The following is a 22,975-nucleotide window of genomic DNA, read 5'->3' as shown; positions in this document are numbered from 1 at the left end:
ATTATGGAGTTAACTATTAACAGCCTATTTTGGTGGCAAATGAAAAGTTAGAAATAAAAATGTTAATCTGGAGAGAAACCTTATGGATTCTTGCCATGAAAAAATTGAGATAAATAATAAGATTTCTAAACTGCAGACAGTATTCTCTGACTTGATGGAGGAACTACATTCTGAAGTAATTAAAAAGTGAGACTTACTGTGAAATGATGTTAATTAACAATTTAAGGATCTCACTTAGAATTTAAAACAGATTAAAGATTTCACTGAACATGAATTTTCAGATGTGTATCAATATATCTACGCACTAAAGCCCAGTTCAATGATTTAGAACAGAGTGAAGATTCTGATGTAACTGATAATTCAGGCTCTACACTCATGACTTTGTAGCAGAATGTTAGTTAGTTAATTGAACAAAAATGTCAGAAAAATGTAGAATCACCTGTCACTATGACAATTTCTTCAGAGGTTACAGATAAAATGGATGTTCAGTGTAGAATAACTATTGAAACCTGAGGAAGAGGTTAGTAAAAAGTGAGAAAATTATAACTGCGTGATTTCTCTAGAGTTAATAGAGAATTGTGCTTAGAAGATGGAACAAACTTTTTCAAACTATTAAAAAACTTAAACCAGAGGGTTGGAAATTCTTCCTACTTATTTTTTATGGCTGTTTTTTAAATCCCTTCCTAAGTGATGGGATAATTTCAAGAAAGTGTATTTTGTGCTGTGTTATTTGGAGGGGGTGTTGCTGAATGGACAACACTGCATACAGAAGTCTCTTTTGGGATGACTTCCAGGCTAAGTTTAAGAATAAGTATTAGTCAAAAAGTATGCAGGAAAAGTTAACACTGGAATTACTGGATCCTAGATACTATTATCATAGTTGAGGTAGTTATAAGATGTTACTGAATAGCACCAAACTAGATCTAAATACTTAGATGAATGTATAAAGGAGAGTTATTTGATTAAGGTGTTGGTAAATATGCTACCTTATCATGTAAGGAAAGAAATATGGCTTCGAGGATGGAAAATGGTGAATGATTTACTAACATTTGTTGAAGGCCTGGATAAGCTGAACAAAAAAGAAGTGACTCTACTCAGGAAGAAAACTCATGATCGAAGAATAAGAATGGAAATTGTTATCCACCATGTATCACACGCATGAATGAGACAGAATGTGTAATGTGGCCAATAATTATAATCATTCTAATAATAGGAGAAGTAGCCTACGGAATAATCTAACACAGATATTTACCTCCAAAAATGCTAATACTAATATGCTAATGAATAAGTTTGTTGTCAAAAACAATGCCTGTTCCAAAGCAGGGGTACAGGCTTCAGGGCATAACTGTCGAGAAGCAGGCCTACATATGGAAAAGAAAGTAGCCCTAATCCACCCTGCACCTATATATGAGTGGTTACTAGAAGACAACAGTGATAAGGCAGAATAAACAAAATCCATAGACACAAGGAGAGTTTTAAAATTGTACATGGATGTTCATGTAGACTCAGATGGTGAGATATCAATTATATCACATGCTCACTCTCTGAAGCAAATGTGTGTGCTCAATATTACCTTTGACTGAGTCCATGTTGTAGACTTAACTGGAACTAAAGGAAAACTTACAAGAAATGAGATTGCATTCAACAACTAATGTCTTTACTTCCTATCAAACACTTAATCGTACCCACCATAACCTCAGGTGTGCTTTTGGGTCTAGACAGGATAGTCACCAATAAAATATCTCTTGATTTCGAAGCAAATAAAGTATGATGGAAGATTAGAAACCTTACCTATAAACTACCATGTAACTACAAAGAGTGAAAACTGTTCATTTAGTCACTGCAACTAACATGGTGGTAGTAGAAAATCAGTGTATGCCAGAGGAAGGATTAGCAGAAGTAAAGTCACTGAAATATAAAATACTAATGCTGGGTTACAAGAAGGATTTACAAAATGTATTACTCACATATAAATAAGTATTTTGAGATAAACCAGGATAAGATAAATGGTGAAAGGCCTTTCTTTTGCAAATCATATATTATTCTGATGAGTTTTTTTGCTGCTGTCCATGAAGAGACAAAAAGAATGGTTGAGAAGGGCATTACTGAATGCAGCTTAAGTGCAAACAATAATCTGATGTCAGCAATGAAAAAAAAAAAAGAAAACATCTGGAGGAGTTAACTGATATTAGACAAGCAAACTTGAAGTAAGTACATTAAAGCAGAGAGGGATAGGCCTGTAAGCATTGAGGAATTACTGTCAAAGCTTGAGCAAACTAAGTTCTTTATGTCCCTGGATTTAATAATAATATGCTGCAAGTATTCAGCACTTGCTTCTCAGTCAACTAACATGAGCAGTATCAATGTGACAACAACCAAATTCATGTGGTAAGGAAAGGTAACAAACTGGAAGATATTTTAAAGAAACTGAATAAGGACCTACATGGGATGGTCACTTAATGGTGTAAACAATTTGCAAAATAAATTTATAAACTTTGTTGTTATGATTTCTGTGTACTTTTTGTGATTTGTTTTTATTGCAGCATTCTAGTGAAGTACACAAATATTTACTTCTTATACTGTTGCCTTTCATCATAGCTTTTAATGAACTTTTTTATACATAACCTTCTTTTCTTCAAAGACATGTTTGTCTTCACCCTGTTTTTACTAGATATAGGAATTAGAGGTAAAATTTTACTAGAATACATAATTACTTCACTTGTTCTTTGAATACTTTTTAATGTTTCACAAAACTGTACACGAACTAGATAATATGTTACATATGAGTAGGCTAGTATTATCATTAAATCACATTAGATGGAATTCTGCCATTGGCAAAGATCTTGCCTTGTCAAACTGCCCCACATAATGACAGAAGGCTGACTGTCAGCAGCTGGTGCCTCTTAAATGTTATGCCATGCTGGGTGATGCATAGCTTGTAGTAACTTTCATTTGTGAAAGCTGCACAACCCTAAATGAATTCAAACATGTTAAACATACCTTAGTACAATGCCAAAAAAATCATGCTGTTCTCCCAGATCAAAGCAACAGTTTTCATATAAAAGTGTTTTAAAAGACATAATTTCTTCTTCTGATGCTTCTTTTACTCTGTAGTGGACACTTCTGTCTCCTTTTGTCAGTGAAAACCATCTGTACACTAGGAATGTCCATTCATTTTTTGTCTGGAGGTCTCTAATAAAAACTCTGTTACAATACCTGTCAACAAAATACCAGTGATTGCTAAAATTCTAATATCAATTTTGTGCTTGCAAATAATATGAATGCAGTGTTGAACATGATGAAACAAATATAATAAGATCGAACAGATCATGTGAAGTTTGTGTGCTGTCCTGTGATTAATTCTTAAGGGGACCTTGATACCACGAGGACTCAAATAATGGAAATGTTATTTTTTATTTAATATAATTTTGTGATTCTTTCTGATTATGATATTATATATACTTTCTGTACATTACTTTATCATTTTTGCATTTAAATGCCTTCTTAAAGCATGCCACATGTGTTCTTTAAACACCAAGCGGTTACACTACTGTCAAACACAAAACCCTACCCACATGTCTTGTTATTTAATTTTGGCAGTGATGTATCCATAGCAACTACTTTGCATAATGTTCTTGAAGAACATGTTGAGTGTTCTGTGAGCAGAGGTTTATTGAAATCAGTCTTTCTGTCAATACAAGTAATTACCTTAGTTTAATAATGGTTTTCATGGAGACTCATGTTGTAAATTTCATTTGGACAGGTTTTATTGATTGTGCATCACACAATGCCCAAAGCTAAGGGATTTAACTTCAGTCATAAATTTTACAATTCTCAAACAAGATCGATGATTTCAGCCATAAATATAAATATTAAAAAAGGTAGGAAGATTTTTCTGTTCAGCAAAAGCGACAAAAAGCAGATTTTAGAGTACTTGATGGCCCAATACAAAAGTTATGTCTCAAGTACAGATAGTGTTGAGGATCAGTGGACACAGTTCAGAACCATCATACAATATGCATTAGATGATTATGTGCCAAGTAAGATCATTAGAGATGGAAAAGAGCCACCATGGTACAACAACCGAGTTAGGAAACTGCTGCGGAAGCAAAGGGAACTTCATAACAAACATAGCCAAAGCCTTGCAGACAAACAAAAATTATGTGAAGCAAAATGTAGTGTGAGGTGGGCTATGCGAGAGGCATTCAATGAATTCGATAGTAAAGTTCTATATACTGACTTGGCAGAAAATCCTAAGAAATTTTGGTCTCATGTCGAAGTGGTAGGTGGATCAAAACAAAATGGTCCAGACACTCTGTGACCAAAATGGTACTGAAACAGAGGATGACAGACTAAAGGCCAAAATACTAAATGTCTTTTTCCAAAGCTGTTTCACAGAGAAAGACTGCACTGTAGTTCCCTCTCTAGATTGTTGCACAGATGACAAAATGGTAGATATCGAAATAGACTACAGAGGGATAGAGAAACAATTAAAGTCACTCAAAAGAGGAAAGGCCACTGGACCTGATGGGATACCAGCTCGATTTTACACAGAGTACATGAAGGAACTTGCCCCCCTTCTTGCAGCAGTGTACCGTAGGTCTCTAGAAGAGCCTAGCATTCCAAAGGATTGAAACATGGCACAGGTCATCCCCGTTTTTAAGAAGGGACGTCGAACAGATGTGCAGAACTATAGACCTATATCTCTAACGTCGATCAGTTGTAGAATTTTGCAACACATATTATGTTTGACTATAATGACTTTTCTGGAGACTAGAAATGTACTCTGTATGAATCAGCATGGGTTTCGGAAAAGACGATCGTGTGAAACCCAGATCATGCTATTAGTCCACGAGACCCAGAGGGCCATAGACACGGGTTCCCAGGCAGATGCCATGTTTCTTTACTTCCACAATGCGTTCAATACAGTTCCCCACAGTCGCTTAATGAACAAAGTAAGAGCATATGGACTATCAGACCAATTGTGTAATTGGATTGAAGAGTTCCTAGATAACAGAAGTAAGAGTGATTTCAGGTGCACCACAGGGGAGTGTCGTAGGATCGTTCCTATTCAAAATATACATAAATGACCTTGTGGATCACATCAGAAGTTCACTGAGGCTTTTTGTGGGTGATGCTGTGGTATGTCGAGAGGTTGTAACAATGGAAAATTATACTGAAATGCAGAAGGATCTGCAGCGAATTGACGCATGGTGCAGGAAATGGCAGTTGAATCTCAATGTAGAAAAGTGTAATGTGCTGCAAATACATAGAAAGAAAGAGCCCTTATCATTTAGCTACAATATATCAGGTCAGCAACTGTAGGCAGTTAATTCCATAAATTATCTGGGAGTACGCATTAGGAGTGATTTAAAATGGAATGATCATATAAAGTTGATTGTCGGTAAAGCAGATGCAAGACTGAGATTCAGTGGAAGAATCCTAAGGAAATGCAATCCGAAAACAAAGGAAGTAGGTTACAGTACATTTGTTCGCCCACTGTTTGAATATTGCTCAGCAGTGTGGGATTTCTACCAGGTAGGTTTGAAAGAAGAGACAGAGAAGATCCAACAGAGAGCAGCGCACCGTTACATGATCATTTAGTAATCACGAAAGCATTACAGAGATGATAGATAAACTCCAGTGGAAGACTCTGCAGGAGAGATGCTCAGTAGCTTGTTATGGGCTTTTGTTGAAGTTTCGAGAACATACCTTCACCGAGGAGTCAAGCAGTATATTGCTCCCTCCTACGTATATCTCACGAAGAGACCATGAGGATAAAATCAGAGAGATTAGAGCCCACACAGAGGCAGACTGACAATCCTTCTTTCCATGAACAATACGAGACTGGAATAAAAGGGAGAACCGATAGAGGTACTCAAGGGACCCTCTGCCACACACTGTCAGGTGGCTTGTGGAGTATGGATATAGATGTAGATGTAGAAGTCATATTAGAAATGAAGAACTTGTTATGCCACAGCAAAGTCGGTTAGGTGGAGAAGGTAGACTCACCAAAACAGAAAGAGAAAGCCTCCCAAACATACACATGCACACCCCTTGGTGAAACTGTTATGGTAAAACTCAAGTCAATATATAGGAATCTTTCAGATTCTTAACTCCTGAAAAAAAATGTTTAATGGCAAAATGCAGAATCCAAATTAAAGTGGCAATAGTTGCATATGGGAGCACTTGCCAAAACTGTTTTTGTTGGCATCCCAGCTTTTCAAATTGGTGTGACCGATACCATAATATATTTTAACGAAAGGTTAACAAGCAGATTAAAAACAATGAACAGACTAGGCATCACAGTTGAGGACAACATGAAAAATGGAGGTTTTCAAGTGTACAGACAATGTGTTGCTTTGCTGAAAAAGCTGATGTATCATGACAAGGAAGGCCAGAGTAACAAAGAAAAGAAAGAAAACTTAAGAAGATGAGAGGGACACACAGAATCAAGAATGTTATGGGGCTGAAATGTTTCAACATGTTGTCATTGTGAAGAAAGTGACCTACAGATCTTTAGTCTCAATTCCCCATAATCAACATTTTTGCATACTTTAGGTACCATACCAGTATTATTATCTCACTCATTATTAAAGCTATAAAAACAGAATTTTGCATCAATGATTGTCTAGCCAGTGACAGAAATGACTCAAAAAGTATGATCTATTTTAATCTGGGACTTGTCATATGTCCTTAAATTCTTAGAAGAAAAAAATGACTTCTAATTTTTTATAAATAAATGAACAAAAGAAACTGATAATTATTCCTGCATTATTGTTTTAGCAAGTTAATGATTAAGAGAATAAAATTTGTTTTGACTCTTTATTTTGAATAGTGTGGAAATGCAGTGTACCTAAAATATTCGTTATTCAGTACTGTATGTAAGATAAAAATCCATTTTCACTCCATTATCAGTTCCACAGTCATTAATTTTTTGTCAGATTGAGGTCAAAACATACTAATTTTTTGGTTAAAGTTCCAGTTAAGTATCAATGAAAGTTTTTGTATTACTATATTTCACAGCATACAGACCATGATATCCAGATCCTCTTTATAGTGCATGTGGAAGAATAGCTTCATCAGAACAGCAAGCACATACATAAAACAGCACATTCTGAACATAATCAAAAATGTGAACAATTGTTACAAAAACCATGTATATTTATAACTTTTTGGGATTAACTGATTTATCTGGGCTCAACAAACAATGTGTCTTGAATCACACTTGTCTGGTGCCTTGTCCCTGCCCTAATAAAATTCAGTCATTACAGAATCACTTTGAGTCACTGACTTATGTAGTTTCTGCTATAGTTCATAAATGGCATCACAATGTTCTAGAATGAAACTCTGAAGGCCTGTTGTGCTTATAACTATGTGCTCATGTTGTTGTTAATTTTCAAAGATTGTGATATTTCGTGGATAACAGCATTGTGTGGAGATGTAAATGTCTTGTGACTAGGGCCTCCTGTCAGGTAGACCATTCGACAGGTGCAAGTCTTTGATCTGATGCCACTTCGGCGACTTGCACGTTAAAGTGTGTGGAGATACTTCACAAAGGTTACACCACTGAAAGTAGTGTTGAAAGCCAGCCAATGAGGAGGAAACAAAACAGTGACAAATATGTATGAAATTTTATCAGACAATCAAAATTAAAGGTTGAAAACAATTAAAATTGTACAAATGATATGAGTCCACTAACAGAAGTGCTTTCTGGGAAGTGCTGCATACAGTGTCTTTCCAATTTAAGAGGTAACAAATAGTTAGTCTCAGTCTGCACAGTTTGTTCAAAACGAATGACTAGGAAGTACTTTGCTGCAATGGTGCACTGAAAAGCATAATGTGAAGGAACTTAAGCCTCTTAGTAACACTAATGCTTTGTCCATTGTGCTCACTGTGCAGTTCCTGTAACAGCATCCAGTGCAATACCCAAGAAACCTGCTGGCAGTCAGCATGAATGCAAAGCCTTTAATTACATTCATTTTTCCAGTTACATAAATGGAAAGCACTACAGTACAGACAAAAAAGATGAGACATTTAATTGCTGCTGTTGGAATCCAAATGTAATTCAGACAGAATTTACAAATGACATTTAAGGATTACATGTGTTTTTGGATACATCTCATCTCATGAGATTTATTCTATATCTGAAAGGTGACCAAATGTGTTGAACAATGAGAAAATACTGTTGTTCCATATAATGTGAGAGTTCACTGGATGGTGAAACTGTAGTATATCTTTTAGTATCTTGCCTTAAATATGTTCCTTACAATAATAATAATAATAATAATAATAATAATAATAATAATAATAATAATAATATATCATCATAGTGATAGATCATACTACGGGCATGTATTTGCGACTGTCATAAACAACTAATGCAGCAGATACATTTAGATAAACCTTATTAGCAAATAGAAATGCATGCAGCTGCCTCAGGACGAGACTCAGATCACATTCTCTCTCTCTGCACCATCCAAATATTGGTCTCTTCTCATGGTGGAGGACCTCTGCACGCTGTACTGAGATCAGTACCACCACTGAGTCCACAGCAGGGGTGCGTGGCACTGTGGATTGTTGCATAATGTGCACAGCTGGCACCAGTGTGCTTGACCAGCTGTGTCATGGCTGGTGTGTGAATGTGAATGGCTGGACATTTCTCAAGTAATTGACACAACTGATGCATAGGCTGTAGATGTGGTACAACACCAGGTATGGTGGTGGATGTCACGTGTGGCCATAACATGACCTGGATGGAAAAGCCGGGGTGGTTACAGTGATGGCAGATTAGTAAGAGATCACTCATTGAGAGACAAGTCTGGTTGTGGGGAAGGATGCTGCAAGGTGCTTTGATAGTAGTGTCAACTGAGGCAATGTATCCAGAGTGTCTTTCAGGACCCAGGTGTGCTTGAGGCAGGAGAGGGAGCTTGTCATGGGTTTACTGCAAAGCTAGATAAGAAATGTTTGTGGCCAGCACTGAAGTACCCTGTACTGGCCAATGTATGGTGGCCAACAATTGCCCAACCCATGTCATTCCCCATCACCATGAATTCACATGTAGACAACGCTTTGTGTACAAATACCTTGTGGGTAGTATAGGTAGCCGGAAGTGGTCAGCACCTCTTCTGAATATGCTGATGAAAAAACTATGACTGCTGGTATGTCCTGATGATGGCTGTCAGTAATAGGCTGTGCAAGGTCAGCTGGTAGGTCTAGTGGTTTCCCATGCATTACCTTTTCATATGATGCAGGTAAATCTTCTTTATACAAGGAGCAGATAACAATGAGAGTCCCTGGCAGTGCTTCAGTGTGTGGTGACATGCAATCGGTCGAGTGACCTATCTTTGGACCGCCATCTTTGAGCTTTGTGACAGATAGCACATGGACCTTCAGTTCATTGCTAACTTTAGAATTGGAGTGACTGTGTGCATATGTATAGTGATATCAAGCTGATCATTCAAGTGCTTATCTCTGCTTGTGGAATCTTAGTGTATTCATTTAAGCCATCATACCTACTTCCACATTGGTGACCCCGATGACAAGTGCTCCAAACTGTTTTCATGTTTTTCATTTTATCTTCTGTTGCTACGCCATGTGGTCTCTCAACAGCCAATAGCAGATACCTTCGCCTGCCGTGACTCAAGCAACTTACTTATCAGTGAACCAGATGCCATTGCAGCTTCCAGCTATGCAACCTGAACTTATGAACATGCACTTCCATTATTTTTCTACTGTGCCTGTGAGTGCTACGGTTAATAGGACCAATGCAGCCACTACCATATTGCCTCAGACTCTGCCTTTGTACATGTATGGACTTTTTGATCAAGAGAGTGATGATTCATGAACTGTGCCTTCTGCACCGATATGTTATGCATCCGATTTCGACAACATGGGTTCAATAGCCCATGGTGTCTTGCCTTGGCCTACGTTGAGTCCTCCATGCTGCGCGTGCCAGCTGTGATACCGACTGAATTACTACTCTGTCCTATGCCTACCATGAATTCTGAGCAGTGCATTATTGACATGGGAGATGACACTACCATGCCACAACATTTCCTGATGCCTGGGCTGCAACAGGAACCTTGCCCACCTGGTCGCATTTCCGAGACCCCATGTCCATCTCTCCCCAGTGTTACCACCACCAAACAAACAGTTACATCGCGTTATTGAATGCCTTGCACGCCAAATTTCCAAAATTGCCTACATTTGTAGAGGACCAGCCACACACCTGGTTTGCACTTGTGGACTCTCTTTTTTCTGCTACTGGTGTCCATGCTGATGAATCAATTTCATGTGCCTCACCAGCCATTTAAACAACCATTTGGACTTAAACAGTGACATTGTGGTGCATCTGCCCCCGTCCTCAATACACAAATGATAAACGAATTGTATGTGAATGTTTGTCGTTGTCTTCTGATGAGATAATTCACCTCATTTTTCACAAGGGACATATAACAACCTCACTCCCTCTGCACTGTGGCATCATCTACTTACCCTTGCAACATGTGACTTTCTGCCAGACGTAGCCACTGTGGTCGATCTGATTAATGAAATTCCCAGAAACATCACAACTACTACTCCTGCCCCTCACATTGAGCACACTGGACAAGAAACTGTTAGTGGTGGACTATGCTTTCAAAATAATTCACCGGTGCAAACTTTCATTTCACATTCCAACTTCCCCCGCTCAGTTGAGTCACATTAGCATGGTTACACCCACTCCACCACCTACTATTGTACGCGCTTGTCCACGCAGCCCTTAGACAGCATGAGTGCTTCCATGTGGCAGCCTGAACCATGAACCTCGTTCACTGCAGCCTGCCCCCACTTGGGCGGCCCTGAGTGACATTCAGCGCAGCGTAGAAACAACCTCCGGTACTACCACAGCAACTTATATGCACCCACACTATCTGTTATGCTGGTTTTACGCCATGTTTGGTGACACCACTCACAACTGTCACTGACCATGTGCAGTGGGAAACATGCAGTGTGAAATGCATTAGCTGCCTCATCTTGTGCCAAAAGCACAAGGCACCACAGTCATGAGCAGTCACCACATATCACCTCACCTGTCGGTGAATGCCTCTATGTGCACAATGTTACCACCAACCAAAAGATTTTGATTGACAGTGAGGCCGACACAAGTGTCATTCCCCCATCACTTGTACTTCTGAATCTGCAATCCTTCCCTACATCTCTACAGGCTGCAAACAATTCAAATATCAACAAGCTTGGAACAGCTCCACACACTCTGAAATTATATGGCTCTTTGCAGTTTCCATGGACATACCGTGTGACAGAAGTCAGTTACCCAGTGCTAGACATTGAGTTCCTACGCCACCACCCATTTTCTATCAGTATGTTAGACAATACTCTGTGTAATCTACCTACTGATACGACTATTCCTCTCCCATCTGCCTCTCGGGTGAAACCCCCGCCCCTTTGTGACAGTTCTCTTACCTCTTTGGCAGCTGAGTGTGTTCTGCTTACAGCTAAACTTGCAAGTGCAACATGACCTTCTAGTTCAATACCAACATATTAATGACCTCCAAACTAATCAAGCCATGTTACGATGACTCATTGGGATGCTAGTCATGCACTTGACCTTGCCAGACGTGAGATCTCCAGCTTTCACAGCACCAGCTGTTCAGTCTTGCCACACACTGCTGACAAAGACCACTGTGTGATGGATGATATTAATGTCAGTGTTCCTGCCTCACCTAGTGAACAGTGTGATTCCCCTCCCCAACTGGGAAGTGTTTTGGGTGCTACCAGTGGTCCATGTCATAAACTGTACACTACTACACATACCCCTGTTAGACATAAAGCTCAGAGACTGGATTCTCATAAACTCATGGTTGCTAAGTCTGTTATTCAGAAATTTTTAACTGCAGGGATTGTTTGCCCCTCATCCAACAATTGGTTATCACCAACTCAACTTGTTCCAAAAAAAGATGGTTCATTCAGGCTGTTTCAATTACCAGAAACTAAATGATAAAACCATTTTGGACACTTACCCAGGTCCTCATATATAGGACTTTGCATAACAACTGAGTGGTTGTAAGATTTTCACCATGGTAGGTTGCAAGAAAGCCTACCATCAAATTCAAATGCACCCTGATGCCATACATAAAACTGCTATCATTACACCCTTTGGCCTTTTCGAGTATCTCTACATGTCATATAGTTTAAAGAATGTAGTGCAGACATGGCAGTGCTTCTTACACTCCCTCCTTCTTGCACTCTCATTTTACTATGCATACCTCGATGATATTCTAATTTTTTTATCATCTGCAGAAGAACACAAACATAATCTCAAGGCTGTGTTTCGTATACTATCCGATAATGGGGTGGTAATCAATGAGGACAAAACACAACTCCGATGCACTTTGGTCACCATTCTTAGCCATGAAGTGTCAACTGCAGGCATTAGACCCACTTTGGACAGAATTGCGCTGGTTTGCCAGCTACCCCCACCTGAAACGTACCACGACTTATGTCGCTTTTTGGGGAAGACTAACTTCTTCCATCACCACATCCCTAAGGCCACATCACTACAAACACCATTGACAGATGCCCTGTCAGGCCCACATACAACAGGCACATGCAAAGTACCATGGACAAAGAAACTGGAGCACAAATTTGCGGATTTGAAACAGGCCCTCATGCAAGCTGTGACCTCAGGTCATCCAGTCATAGGCATTAAAATCTTCAGCACCATGGATGCCTGCGATTCTTCCATTGGGACTGTCCTGCAACAGCACATTGGAGATGAAGTACAATCCCTACATTTCTCCTCAAAAAAGCTGTCACCCTCCCAGAAGAAATGGTTGGCATTCGACTGGGAGCTACTTGATGTGTACGAGGCTGTACGTTATTTCCCTGAAGACACTGAGAGCAGAGACATTACGGTCTTCACCAACCACCACCCCCTCACAGACGCTTTACACAAACCAACTGCGAACCCCCCTCCCTATCCAGTCTCAGCACATGAACCTTGTTGCCCAATACACAAACGACTTTTGCTACATATGGGTAGTAGGCAATGTCAAGGCCGATTATCTCTCCTGTGTCTCTGCCACTATGATGCACTAACCCGAGTGTAACATCTTGATGCAGAAATCATGAAATAACTCACAGACAGTTCCACGGCTCTCATGATCAAGCCTCACACACCCCATTGGTCAGACATCCCATTCCTGGATGATTTTTAACTTGATTGACCCTGCCCACTTGTCCCATCATCTGTGAGACAAAAGATTTTTGATGCCATAGATAACCTCACCCACCCAGGCATCAAGGCCATGACCAGGCTCATAACTGAATTCTTTGTGTGCCCTGGAATTAAAGTTCAGTGCTGAAACTGAACACAGGTATATGTTGCATGCCAATGTTGCAAGCTCGCTAGGCACACACAACCTCTGACTGGCAGGTCTGATGTAGACCAGGTTGCTTCAGACATGTACACCTTGATTTGGTCAGTCCACTGCCCCCCTCACAAAACTGTCAATACATCCGATCAATTATTAACAGGGCAACCTTTTGGGTCGAGGGTGGACATTTCTGCACACACTGTTGCTCTTTCTTTCATAGCCACGTGGATCTCTAGCTTTGGCTGTCCATCCTATGTTACAACAGATCAAGGCTGGCAGTTTGAACCTATACTTTTCTCCAAATTATGCAACCTGTGTGGGGTGGCTTGATTCTGGACTACTGCCTACCACACCCAAAGTAACAGCCTCTGGAGCAATGGCATCGGACCTTAAAAGCTACCCTCATGCATCACAACTCCTCATGATCTGACACATTGCCCTGGGTTCTCCTGGGAATCTGGGCGTCTTTCAAGGAAGACCTCAAGGCTTCCCTGGCCCAAATATTGTATTGTAAACTATTTGTCCTTCTAGCCTAGTTTGTTGAGAACTCACCTCTGCTTGCAGACACTGAACTCCCTCCACTAGTAGAACAGGTGCACTTTCATATTTCTTGACAGTGTGTGCCACTTCCTGGTTCTCACTCTACTCTGACTGTGTTTATCCATAAGGAACTAGGCAAGTGTGATTATGTGATGTTACACAACCACTCAGTGTGTGCAGCTTTACAAAGAGCATATTCCAGCCCTCATGAAGTGTTAGTGCATACAATGAACACATCTGACATCCTCCTACATGAAGGAACTCTCACCGTTTCAGTTCATCGAGTGAAGCCAGCTTGGACTGTTGCAGATGACATTGTGGACGAGCCTGCCTCTGTCAAACTGGCTCTATCACCACATGAGGTTTCTGCTAACACCAGCATCTCACCATAGATGCCTGCTTGGCACTGGCTCCAACTCCAGCCTACCCAAGTCCCCTTTGTCACCACTCACTCACTTTTTTCATCACCCTCCTAGCTCCTTCACCTTCCAAACAGATGTGTCCCATTTTGGCCTGGATGACGTCTCTCTATAGGTATGTGACAATTTCATTTTCATCCTTCATGCTCGTCCCTATTCTGCCGGTGACCCTCTCTCCTCTTCCATTTCTATCATCAAACATCTCCAACTTCTCAAAGGTGTGGAGATCAATTTGATCTCTTCTTTCATCAACTCTACAGGCCTCATAACTGTCACCATCCCACTCACTCCATCCCCCCCCCCCTCCTCCAACCAATTCTGATGATCCTCCCTGCTCATGTGTGGGCAATTTATTACAGCCACCTGTGTGGCAGAAGGACTACACCATTCCTTCCCCTTCCTCTGTCACCCATCAGCAGTGACTAGCTTGGGCCCTGCCTACAGACCCAGATGTATGTACTGTCTGTGTGCAGTGTCCGCACTGCAGGGGAGGGGGGGGGGGGGGGCTCTGTGGAGGCATGCAGTCAGTAGAGTGACCTATGATTGGTCCGCCATTTTCTAGGTTTGCGACAGATAACTTGTGAACCTTCAGTTTGTTGCAAACTCTTGAACTGGAGTGACTGTGTGTTTATGTATAGTGATATCAAGCTGATCATTAAAGTGCTTATGTCTGCATGTGGTATCTTAGCATATTCATTTCAGCCATTGTACCTATTCCCGCAAGTCCATGAACCAGAGTAGCACACTAGGGTCACCTTGATGATCCTGTGCCACCTCTCTAAGAGACCATTGCTCTACATATGATAAGCTGATGTTCACACATCACTGGTGACTTTGATCAAAGACGACCAGCTCAGGTGCACCAAAATGAGTGCCCCACATTTATACAAAAGGTGAGTACAACCAATTTGACAGTGATATCACCCAAGGGAACTGTTTCAACCCAACAAGATATTCTAATGATGCTTCAAAGTAATTAACGGAATCACTCGGAACCTGATAGTGGCCCAATACTATCAAAGTGGACATGATAAAATCTCATCTTTGGAATTGGGAACTGTCTGAGCTGTGGTTGGATATGGCAGTTTGTTTTTGAATGCTGATGTGCAAGGCAACTCTGCAGCTAGCAATGACAGTAGCACCTCACACATCTGTCTCTGACTAATCATATCAATACTTTGATGCTTGGGAGGCTAAGATTGTGTAGGCTGCAAAACACTTCATGGTGGATGATGGTCAGAAATGTTCTGTGTTCTGTATGAGAAAAGTCTCAGAGATGTGTTGTCTTAGTAGAGGCCAAACTCCATTGTTCAGTCTGCAGGTTTGTAGCCATATTATTGATAAGATCCATGACAATGGAGGCTTTTATTTGTCATCAGCTATAAGTTCATAATCATGCTGTAGGGAAAGCATACAGATTCAGGACAGCTAATTGGCAATGGTGTTACCTGCACTGTGAATGTGGTACTTGTCAATGGTATACTGTACTTTGAGATCTAAGTGCCAGTACCACCTAGGGCTGGCATCTTGGGAGGGATTTCTAATGTTGTCAACCAGCAGCTTGTGATCTGTGTATATAGTCACCTGATGTCCTTCATTGTCTTCTCAAAAATGACTGACAGCCATGTGTAAGATGAAATGCTCACAGCGGAAAACCAACTGTTTAGACTAAGGTTGTGAAAATTTCTGTGAGAAGACTCATAATGGCTGATTAATTCCATCAACAAACTACTGAAGTACCTAATAGAGGGTGTGAGGCAAGCTTCCAGGTTGGGGAGAAAGAGAGTAATTCTTGCAGCAAGCTGTTATTTCCTTTACAGAATACCTCAGTCATCTCCACTGCTCAGTCAGTTTTCCTCTTACTCTGTTTGTCATTGCCTTATAAGGCATCTGTCAGGGGAGACTGAAGATTGGCATGGGAAATATCTGCGATAAAAATGGAGAGTACCTAAGAAACAACATAAGTTATGGTAAGTTTCAGGAAGAGGTACATCATTAACCATATCCATTCATGAAATGGTTGGCTTAATGCTGGACACATTAAGTGTCTGACTAAGAAATGTTACTTCCGACTGACATATCTGTGACTTGGCACCATTGATAATAACATCAACCTGCTGCAGTGCGGCAATAACTTGTTTTAGGTGAAGTGTGTGCTCCTTTGAGGGATGTGATAAAACAAAAGTATCATCAAGATATTCATATAAAATAGAGAACAGTGGAGGAGGCCCTCAGTGCCACTTTTGTGCAGAACTCTTTAAGCTGTAAGGTATACAGAGGTATCCCTAAAGTTTGAATGGTATTATGATGACAGTCTTTTGTATACTATTTGGATGCACTGGAATCTGTAGATATGTGCACTTGCCATCTACATCTACATGTAAACAGGCACGGGACTCCACTAGCCATCACCAGGTTCAAACATGGGTTCTCTGCTGAATGTGAGGAATAAAATGATGGTAGTGTGTACATGGATGGCTCCTGATGACAGAATAACAACAGTTATTGACCAACTGCAATACATTGTTTGTTCATCCTCTGGGCGAGTTTTGCTTCCACTTAAAATACTCTTGACAGCAACAAAGGTGGCAGTCAGGTGCCCACATGCATGCTCACTGTTGTGAATGTAGCTGCGCTGCCATAACTAAACTCCACTATCTCTGCAGCAGTGCTACATCCTTGCTGGTTTGTGCCACGGCAGCTGTAACCATTTGCAGTGGGCCTCTGCTGTGATCACAGCTGGGGTGCATAGTGGTGGCAGCACTGGGACAGGTCAGTGCCCAGTCTCAGTTATGATGACTGACAGCGGCTGTCTGGTGACAGTGTAGTGGGTCAGAGCCCCTGACTCCAGGCCCAGTCATGGCGTTTGTGGAGGCAGCATCTCAGTATGATGGTAACACTGTGTTACCACAGTGCATTTCAAGTGTCTCTCCCATGACAGGTGGCTGCCCGCTCACAGTGTCTGATGATAGTGATGGTCATGATTACAAGAGTGGTGTCACTCTGGCACCTCCTAGGCTTTGACCTGCATTATGATAGTGACTATTACAATTACTGTGATGACAGTAAAACTTTGAACTGGTGCCAGAGCTGAGTGGCACAGGCTCTGTGCCAGTCCAACACCTCATAATAGTTGAAGATGACAAGCTGGCTGCCGATCCTTAAATACAGCCTTTTGTATCTGATGTCTGTGGGCCTTCTTCCTCAATACATCAGTGGAATAGTCTGGTGTTGCTTAGCTGGCATAACTGAACAATTACTACCCTCAATGTTGACACCCTGGTATGCAGTGAGCTGCTTCTTGTCCCATTCTCTGCTCGCTAATGACACGGGTTGCTTAACCCAGTGCTCCACCGACACACTTGCATCACTTGCATCATGATACCATACCACTGAAATGCACCTCCCATTATTCCTTCACATTTTAGCTAACTTCATTACTTAAAACACTTACCTTTTATGAACTTGATCACTCTAATCATTTGACCCTTCATGTTACCCACTTCTATGGAAGGAACGATATCCCTGCATTCTGTCTCAACATCTATTTACACTTGTCTCTATTTACATGGTTTTGAACCCTCTACTAATATTGGAATTGTACCATATTTGCATGGTTCACTTCCTTTGATAATATATATATATATATATATATATATATATATATATATATATATATATATATATATATAGTGACTTTTCACTACTAATTACACTACAGTTCTCCCTCTTAGACGCCATTGATCATTATGGACTTTGAATATACTAGGTCTTGCCTTCGTGTCTGTTCACTCATCCCATAACCTTGTTGGGGGTTGCTATTCTGAGCAGTTTGAACCTGTAGGCTGAAGGTTGGGAGAAGTCAAATTTGTGAAACTCTTCTGAGAACAGGAAATAAACACATCAAAAAAAGTTTTGCATCACCTCAGTTCTAAGAATTCTAGAACCTGTACAGAAAATTGGAATAGAGATCAACATAAACATCATTTCCACCCTTTTTAATGCTCATGAAAACCACATATTGCATCTTGTACCACCATACAGGGAGACCTTCAGAGGTGGTGGTCAGGATTGCTGTACACACTGGTACCTCTACCCAGTAGCATGTTCTCTTGCATTGATGCATGCCTGTATTCGTCATGGCATACTATCCATAAGTTCATCGAGGCACTGGTGGTCCAGATTGTCCCACTTCTCAATGGTGATTTGACCTAGATCCCTCAGAGTGGTTGGTGGGTCACATCAACCATAAACAGTGCTTTTCAGTCTATCCCAGGCATGTTTGATAGGGTCTCTAGAACATGCTGACCACTCTAGTCGATGCTATTATCCTGAAGGAAGTCATTCACAAGATGTGCATGATGGGGGTGCAAATTGTCATCCATGAAGATGAATGTCTCAGCAATATGCTCCCAATATGGTTGCACTATCAATGGGAGGATGGCATTCACGTATCGTACAGTTGTTACTGCACCTACCATGACCACCAGTGCTGTACATTGGCCGTACATAATGCCACCCCAAAACATCAGGGAACCTCCACTTTGCTATCACTGGATAATGTGTCTAAGGCATTCAGTCTGACCAGCTTGCTTCCAAATATGTCTCCAACGGTAGTCTGGTTGAAGGCATATGTGACACTCATCAGTGAAGAGAACATGATGCCAATCCTGAGCGGTCCATTCCGCATGTTGTTAGGCCAATCTCTATCGTGCTGCATGGTGTTGTGGTTGCAAAGATGGACCTTGCCATGGATGTCGGCAGTCAAGTTGCGCATTATGCAGTATATTGCACACAGTTTGAGTCATAATATGACAACCTCTGGATGTATGAAAGGCATTATTGAACATAGTGGTGTTGCTGTCAGCGTTCCTCCAAGCCATTATCCAAATGTAGTGGTCGTCAACTACAGTATCAGCCCTTGGGCAGCCTGAGTTAGGCATGTCATCAATAGCTCCTGTCTTTCTGTATCTTCTCAATGTCTGAACAACATTACTTTGGTTCACTCTGAGACACCTGGACACTTCTGTTGTTGAGAGCCCTTCCTGGTACAAAGTAACAATGCAGACACAGTAAAACTATGATATTGTTCTGTATAGGCATGGTTGAACTACAGACAACACGAGCCATGTACCTCCTTCCTGCTGGAATGACTGGAACTAATTAGCCATCAGACCCCTTCCATTTAACAGGTGGTGCTCATGCATGGTTGTTTACATCCTTCGGCAATTTTAGTGACATCTCTAAACAGCCAAAAGGGACTGTGTCTGTGACACAATATCCACAGTCAATGTCTATCTTCAGGAACTCTGGGGACTGGGGTGACACAACACTTTTTTTGATGTGTGTGTATATAACTCCAATCACCATGAGGAATATTCAAGCTGCTGATGTTAATGAAACGATGATTAGCAACTGCTGCTGATACTTACTTCTGTGGCTTCATATGTGCTCTAGGAGACATTCCATGGGAGCATGACCATGTTTGCTGCTGATCATGTGATCTAGTGAGATGAGAAGGTCCTCAGCAATGGTATCACTAAGAAATGAGAGGTGTTCAGGGGGCAAAACCAAGGAAATTAAGTCAGATACATAAATTAAATAATGGACCATACTGACAACTATGGTTCTCTGTGATGCCTTATGGATGTTTTCTATGTCATACACATCGGTTGTACCAAACACAGTCTTTAGAATCCTACCACCCATGTCCAACTATCCTACTCTCTGTCTCACCCATGGGATTTACTCCATAGGAGCACCTGTAGCTTTGCAAACTGATCGTGACAGATGATACTCCCTATGTGTAACTGACTGATTACTTATCATACTGTGCAATTTCTTGAACATTTCTTCCAGTATCCAAATCTTGTTTCCAGGCGCCCAGACGTTGCACTGTATCCTTAATATCCACAGCTGAACCAACATGATCCCATCGATCTGCTGGGAAAACAACACCTCATGACACAGAATGTACCTTAACTGCTTTGGCTAGACATCTGTAGTACAATTGGTCTAACACAATGTGACTTCATGCTTCATCCCTCCTCCATGGACTGAATGTGCTTCTGGACCCTACTTACATTTCCTTCCATCCTGGGGAAGGAACATCATTCTGTGGGGGAAAAAGATCCTAATATCAGTGCTGCATCCCCATTGTATGGCTTAGCATATACTGATAATTCACTGTATTATCCTGTTTACTCGACTTTCCTTTTTCCTACCCTTCCATCAATCCTCCAACCCCAACCCATCCACAACCCCCCTCCCCACCCCCTCCCCCCGCCCAATCTACAGAAACTGGAGTCAAAAGAATCAAACTGCCCATATGCCACTTAAGTGACTGAATTTGGCTTATGTGGACTATCAAAGAGTAGATGAGGAGCTGCAATTTAACATTACATCTATGTCTACATGCATACTGCAAAATCAACTGTATGGCATGTGGTGAAGAGTACCCTGTACCACTTCTAGTCATTTCCTTTCCTGTTCCAGAAGCAAATAGAGCAAGGGAAAAATGACATTGTACATGCATCTGTATGACCCCTAATTTCACATATCTTATCTTCATGATCCTTATGTACATTGTATGTTAGTAGCAGTATGCCTTACCTGCAGGGATTCCTATTTCAGTTTGCAAAGCATCTCTATAACACTTATGTGATGTTTAAACCTACAAGTAAGAAATCTAGCAGCATGAGTCTCAATTGCTTTAATGTCTTCCTATACTTTGACCTGGTATGGATTTTAAACTTCAAACAGCATTCATGAATAGGTCACACCAGCATTCTATATGAAATGTCCTTTATGCATGTACCACACTTTTCTAAAACTCTCCCAATAAACCAAAGTCAACCATTCACCTTCCACACCACAGTCTTCACACTCCCATTCCATTTTCATATTGCATTACAATCTAATGCCCAGAGATCTGAATATCTTGACTTGATGCTACTAATGCTGTATCTGAACACTGTGGGTCCACTTTTTCAACTCACCCACATTAGCTTAAATTTTTCAGACATTTAGAGATAGCTGCCATTCATCACACCAGCTAATGGCACTGTTGCACCTGTGAGTGCATGCATCAAATCTTGGAAATTCAGGACAGAGTAACTGTCACTGACTGTTCTAGAGTTAAGAATTCTGTAGTCACCACAAAGGCTTGTTGTACCATCTTTGTTGTGAACAAATTTAATTTGTCATGCCTAGGGGCTGTTGGATGGGTGGAAATGCTTGCATGTAAAAATGTCTGAATGGTGTTTTTAGCTGTTTGTAAATCTGGGAGACAAACATAATGAGCTTTATGTCTGATCGGAGGACCATTTGGTGTCACATGTACCATCACATACTGCACACGCATAATCCCAGATGTGGCTGAGAGCCAAGGGAAGTGAACTGTTCACTATCACTGAAGTTAGTGATATTCAGACCTTGAGGTGTGCACTGTAGCGTTGCAGCAGTGGCAGCTCTGGCAAAAGTGCTGAGACCAATGTGGAGGCAAATGTTGAGGAGGAGGAGTGCACTTCACCTGCAGTGGCCAGTTTAAAGTTACAGTTAACAGATGATGTTTGCACATTGCAGGGCAGAATGCCTTTGAAATTCAGGCCACAGCTGTGAGAGGATGTACACTGTCAATTGGTGTCCCATTTGTTGCAGTTGTGCTCATTGTTAAGCGAGCTTGCTATATGTCTGCATGCTGATGCAAGTTTGGCTTCTCTCACATTGAATCATAGAGATGCACTGGAAAATTATTTCTGTCATAGACTCATCAGTAGAAGTGCATCCAGCTGAATGAGGGGTAGTGGGCATTGTCTTAGAGGATCATCTTTGAACTTCAGCCTAGCTGTGTGGTACATTAATGCCACATGCACTATGTTAGGTGAAATATTTGGTGGCATCGGATGTTCATGCTGAATAGGCTTGCAGACATCCATGACATAACATGTCTAGGTATATTGTAAATCCAGTGTTTAAGCTGAACAGTATGAGAGGTGATGCCATTGATGGAGATTTCTGAGTCATGCACTCATTCAACGATGGCTAAAAAATGGTCATGTTGTTGTAGGGCAGAAAACTGATATCTGAGCCCATACCCACAAGGAAGATTTGTTTTATAGTTAGGTCCTGAGTGAAGAGGCATCCACCCATGGGGGCTATAGAACTGATGTGAGCCTGTAATATATGTGAAGGTGATGGGCAGCTACGCTGTGTTGAGTAGACTGAATCACCTATTTCAGCCTTTGGGAACTGAAGGCCTTTGAGAACTCATGTGTTTTTTGACTTTTTTGAGCAGTCCACCTGAAAATAGTATGAAATCAGCAGAATGACAATAGTGAAGAGGTCATGTCACCAGGCATGTCCTTATCCAATGATGGGGACAGGGTGTTCTTGCTGCTGCATGCTGGAACTTGATGGATTAGATTAGATTAGATTTACATTCATTCCAATTGATCTGTAGTGAGGAGGTCCTCCAGGATGCAGAACATGTCAGAAAAACAATACATGACAAATATTTACAACTACAACAAATAAGCTAATGTACAACTCCACAGGTCCCAAGTGGAATGACCATAATTTTTTAGTGAACAGTATATGAAAGAGTCATTTTACAAATACTAATACACTGAATTTAAAATA

General features: G+C 40.9%; 1 long non-coding RNA gene across 1 annotated transcript in view; it reads right to left on the bottom strand.

Annotated features, from left to right (window-relative positions):
• The window catches only part of LOC126274820 (uncharacterized), a 79,575-nt gene that overhangs the window by 44,881 nt on the left and 11,719 nt on the right, over positions 1–22,975 (bottom strand). Inside the window, exon 2 of the long non-coding RNA XR_007550378.1 lies at positions 3,001–3,216. This is a non-coding gene — a long non-coding RNA (uncharacterized LOC126274820). The remainder of the gene's footprint in view (positions 1–3,000; positions 3,217–22,975) is intronic.

The sequence above is a fragment of the Schistocerca gregaria genome, chromosome 1 (genome assembly GCF_023897955.1).
Source record: "Schistocerca gregaria isolate iqSchGreg1 chromosome 1, iqSchGreg1.2, whole genome shotgun sequence".
In the NCBI taxonomy this organism is placed as follows: domain Eukaryota; kingdom Metazoa; phylum Arthropoda; class Insecta; order Orthoptera; family Acrididae; genus Schistocerca; species Schistocerca gregaria.
Note: the sequence above shows the minus strand (reverse complement) of the source record. Positions and strands in the feature narration are given on the sequence as shown.